The sequence below is a fragment of the Alligator sinensis genome, unplaced genomic scaffold, assembly GCF_000455745.1.
Source record: "Alligator sinensis unplaced genomic scaffold, ASM45574v1 scaffold201_1, whole genome shotgun sequence".
Lineage (NCBI taxonomy): Eukaryota > Metazoa > Chordata > Crocodylia > Alligatoridae > Alligator > Alligator sinensis.
In genome coordinates this window covers 169,171-174,245 of record NW_005842661.1, presented here as the reverse complement: position 1 = coordinate 174,245, position 5,075 = coordinate 169,171, and the positions used below count along the sequence as shown (strand labels likewise).

General features: G+C 48.7%; 1 protein-coding gene across 3 annotated transcripts in view; it reads right to left on the bottom strand.

Annotated features, from left to right (window-relative positions):
* The window catches only part of LOC102374263 (claudin-4-like), a 22,728-nt gene that overhangs the window by 13,792 nt on the left and 3,861 nt on the right, over positions 1-5,075 (bottom strand). The window contains exon 3 of one of the 3 annotated variants that reach the window (XR_003096256.1): positions 3,973-4,711. The exons of the other annotated variants lie outside the window; for them this stretch is intronic. The gene's annotated coding sequence lies outside the window, so the exon portion shown is untranslated. Of the gene's footprint in view, positions 1-3,972; positions 4,712-5,075 lie in introns of those variants that run through there. 3 annotated transcript variants of the gene reach the window in all.

Genomic DNA, 5,075 nt, shown 5'->3' with positions numbered 1-5,075 from the left:
TCCTACGGCACTTCCCCTACAGCCCAGCCTTTTTTGTAGCCGGTAGTCCCTACCCACAGGCATGGAGCAAAGGCTGTCAGGTGGCTGGATGGTTCAGTTCTTGAAGTCACAAACAGTGAACACTTGTGCCCAGATAGAATGTGCGTTGTGACCTCAATTGCTGATGACAAGTAATGACTTAGTGCTCTGTGTGGTGCTCTTGGGTCAATGCAGATCATCAGTTTACCTGAAAGTTTTCACCCATGCTCAGGCTGCTGGTCTCCAGCATTGGTTCCAGCACATGTAATGATGCCTCCTCTTTGCAGCCTTGCTGGTTCCTCCTTCAGCTGCTCCATCTGGGCTGATGGAATTCCGCACCTTGGCAGCGTCACAAGCTGTGCTGGGGGTGGGCTCTATTCAGACAGCTGCACAGGGCCTGGAGACTGCTCTCCCTCCTCTGTGCATGGAAGATGTCCTGGTGCCGGCAGTGTTCAAACCTGCAGCTGCACTGTTCTGCTGCCCAGCGAGGGACAGTTCTCCCATCTGGCAGTTCTCCCATCTCTCCAGAGAGTCAGCTGCTATCAACTCTATACGAGAGTTTCTCTTGTAAGGTTCCTACCAGCAGCCTGCATTTGCCTACTGCCTCAAAATGCTTTCACTGCACATCACCAGCACCCGCCACATTTCGTCAATCTAGTTTCCTGCTTATCAGCCAGGACTACACTGCAACAGGCTCCACTTTCCAGCTAGAATCCAATGGGTCTTTGATTCTGCCTGGATACGGTTGTAATGGGCTCCTAACCCCTGTTACTTAGTAAAGAGGCTGCAGCATTAAAGAGCTGAGGCAGGCTGTAAACTGCAAAACTCTAAGTTCTCATTCTGGTTATTTACTCTCTGACTTTCACATAGCTTTCTACAATACATAGACTGGTCTGTGATGCCTCTCAGTGGGCATGCCTATATGTGCAATTAATGCACCTGAATTTTCTGTGCAGAAAATTCAAGAGCGTTAGGGTGCATGTCTGCATGTGCACCTGCATTGGGAGCAAACTTAGCCTGACAGAAGCAGCCTAGTCCAGGGCTGCTCCTGCCCTTCTCTATCCCCCTGCAGCAGCCAGGAGTTCCAGGCTCTCCCAGGTGCCAGCCCTACACTGGCAGGGGGCTCCAGGGGCAACTACAGGCTTGCAAGGAGCACTCAGGTCAGGTCTGGGCTCCAGGGGGCAGAGGGGAGCTGTCCCAGCTCCCAGGGCTCAAGGTCTCATCTCTGCAAGGCTGGAAAGGAGCTGCCCCAGGAGCCAATACAGCTCCCCCAGCCACACCTGGGGCTTCAGGCTTAGCCAGGCAGCCTCCTGCCAGGCAGCCCCAGTTATGGCCTCCTGCTGCCTGGGCTGACTGGGAGCAATTTGCTTCTGGTCAGCATCTACACACTTTGGCACATTGGCTTACAGCACCATTTTCTAGTGCCTGTATCTATGGCATTTAAAATTAATTTACTGCGCAGTAATCGCTGCGCACACATAGACAGTGATGCTTTACTGAGCGTTGGATTAGTCTTATACACAGGAAAGCATCTCATGTAGATGCACCTAGTCAGTCTCCATCCTGCTTGCTTTCTTTCCTGAGCTTGACCCTGTATACTTCTATACTAGCAGCTTCCATGTGAGATGCTAGGTTCTGGAAGCACAGAAACCTCAAAGACTGTACTAAGAGAGGCCAAAGACTGGACACTATGATGTTCATCAACTAGTATTGAATGTACCTTAGAACTCTTGGATAATTGTGAGGTAACTAATGCAAATTCCCAAGCAGGTAAACATGTCTGAGGAACCTTTCCTTTGGAGAAAAACTGCAAATCTTGGTTTGTTCTGGTTCAGGAGACTGAACAAACAAAGAAGGAGAAGTCTTAAAAAGACAAGACCTGAGCCGGGGTCAGGGAGACACACCAGAGACACAGACTGGAACAAAGAACTGACAAACAGAGACCCCTTGTGATGGATGGGTTATTGTTTTTAAAAGCTGGCAGGTTGCTAATTCTATTTGCTGTTTCTGAGAGGGAACAAGACTGAAGATGCTGCACTAAGATCATATGTGTGGGGGATCACAGTAAATTGCAGTGGGATGGCCACCTTAAAATCCTGCTCTTCATACAGTCAAGACAGCCACAGCCACTACAGGTAACAGCCAGAACCTTGAGACCTGAATGGGATGCTTGGCAGGAGGCCATAAGGGAGGAGTGGAAGTGGCAGGGAGGATCAAACCCAACTAGAAGGGGTAGGGTGACTGATCAGTGATGAGTATCCAGTTCTTATAAAGCAGGGGTTCTCAATTTAATTAATTTTCTTAATTTAGTGGCATCCCATTTTCCTGAAGGTATGTGCTGGGCCAGACTGGGAACAGGTGTAGCATATTGGGGTGTTCCTGTCTACATTAGGCAGATCTGATAAACCTAATGCAGGCAGGAGCCTGCACAGCCATTTCGCAGTCTGGCCTTGTCTGTGCCTCCTGGAAAAAAGGCATGTGGGACACTTCTACCTGGCAGTGGCAGCAGTACCATGGCATCCTTGAAAGGGTTATGGTACTCTGGTTGAAAATCACTACTATAAAGGCTGTATCTGCTTCTTTTTTTTTTTTTAAGGAGAAAGAGTCTTGGGAAGCAGGTTGATCAAATCTGGGGAGGTCACATCTGTGGTGTAAGGTCTGCAAAAAGCTGTAAGAAAAGCTGGTAGGGTGGGGAATTTCTGACAGCTTTCATTCAAGGGACAAGAGGCAGGTTTTATGCTGAACTGCTTTAATTTGAGAGTGTATGTGGGAGCTGACCAGCGTAACTCATAAATGTTGTTGGGTTTTTCTTTTTAATATATATAATCTTCTATCAAAAACTTTCCATGGTGCCCTTAAACCACATTAAGAAACCTGCACACCCATTATAATAATAAACACGCCCACTCCCCTGCGCCCCCACACACCTACCCGCTGCCCTTCCCTACTTCAATCATAGCTCCTTAGTCCAAGCCCTGCTCTGGGGTTTACATTCTCAATTCATTTATTGTCCTTGTGGATGTCAATGTCACTTCCTCTGCTGCTGATTCTGATGCTGTCTTCCTTGCCATCTCCGGGTCCAGTTGCATCGTTGTCCTCTTCATTCTCCCTGTCCACTTTCCCTCCTGGGGGTTCTTTGAACTGCCTGTGCCAAGTGTCCCTTTTCCAGGTGGAGTTGGCTGCATCTTCTCTGTCCTCTCCCATCACTTTTCAGTAGTAGGACTGGAGTTCTCTCAGAAACATTTTAACAGTCTGTTTCCTGGAGCTGTGTGTGTCTGTATACCAGTAGGTTCCTGCATTGCCACAGGGCGCTTCCGACACAGGGCACAAACTGGTCGAAGCGGGTTATCGTAGACCTCTGATTTTTAGTCAGGTGTCCATATAGTGCTGCCTCCCTTGTCATCAGTGTGACTCCTGTCACTTCTTCAAGGAGCCGGCTTACCTTTTTTCATACCATGGCATAGGGGCAGTGCCATAGGACGTGGTTGATGGTCTTGCACTTTCATCTTGGCAGCTTTCCCTGCGGCAGTTGAGGCTAGTCCCTTGCCTTGCTCTGTGCCTCCACACCTTCACTGGGAGGGTGCCCTGAAGAAAGGGCTTGAGCAGACTGTGGGTGTGTTGTGGTGTTAACCCTTCCTGGTCCAGGATAAGGCCAACCACCTTCAAAGAGATGAATGTTTTCATATGCCCTAATAAGGTATGTTTTAAAGCTGCTCAGAAGCATGAATCTTCAAAGGGAGGCAGCCAGAAAAGCATGTGGCCAAATCAATTTTCAGGCAGGGACTACAGCATATGAACAGGCCCTACTAACTTTATTACTGGGTCCATCTACATGAGACGCTTTACTGCACATTAGACTAATCTAATGTACAGTAAAGTGTCACCGTCTTAACATTCAAAACAATTACTGCACAGTAGATTAGTCTAATGCACCACTTTCTAGTACCTGTAGATACACTGATTTCTAGCGTATTAAACTAATGCACCAAAGTGCATATGTAGATGCTGACTGGGAGCAAATTGCTCCTAGGCAGCAGGGGGCCACAAAGGGTGGGGATAGCTGTCTCAGCTTGGCAGGACACTGCCTGACAGCCACATGGACATCAGGACCCATGCTGATCTCCATGTGTCTGGGAGAGCTGCCCCAGCAGCTGGGTCCCAATTTCCACATAGCTGGCAGGTGGCTTCTCAAGAGCTGGAACAGCTCTCCTCCCGCCCCCCACCCTGCCCCAGAAATAGGGACCAGCCCCGAGCCCCTTGCCAGCCCAGGGCTGGCACTCAGGGGAGCCTGCAGCTTCCTCTGGCTGCTGCATGGGGGCAGGACAGGTCAGGACCAGCCCTAGACTGAATTGCTCCTTTTGGGAGCAAATTTGTTTCTGAAGGGCATATGTTCAGATGTGTGTGGGGGTGCAGTTTAATGCTTCTGAATCTTCTGCGGAGAAAACTCAGGAGCATTAACTGTATGTGTAGAAATGCCCACTGAGGTGTTGGGAAGAATTAAGTGCTGGTACACAGGTGCATATGGAGGTTTTGTGTTGGTTTCTTAAGTGTTTATAGCTGGTTAATGATTGACAACCAAATGAATCGGGTGACTCTTATGCTTCTACCTGAAGAGCTACTAAACAAAGAGAGAGCTGCCAAGGAGCAGGCAGATATAGCAGACATTCTTCATTAGCTTCAAAATGGCCAAGCACTGTTAAAAAGAGCAGAGGAGACCACGTAATGTTGGCAAAAGGATTAAGCTGCAAATGGTTCTCTATGAAGGAACCAGCAGAACGAGGTTGCAGACTGCAGCTAAGCCACAAAGGGCACAAACCAAAGTTACATTTTTCACACAATCGGCCCCCTGAAAGCGCTTTACAGCCATTCTGTGACACATGTGCACAGCTGCAGAATGCTTTTAAAGTCATCAATTGAGCAACAAATTATGCCTCGTCAAATGAGAGATCAGATGAAGTTTCCACTTTAGAGCACCTTAGCGAACTTGTGTTTCCTAGGGTTAATTTGTGGCACAATCAGGGTTGGGCTGATGTCGCCCAGCCCCACCTCCACCTCCA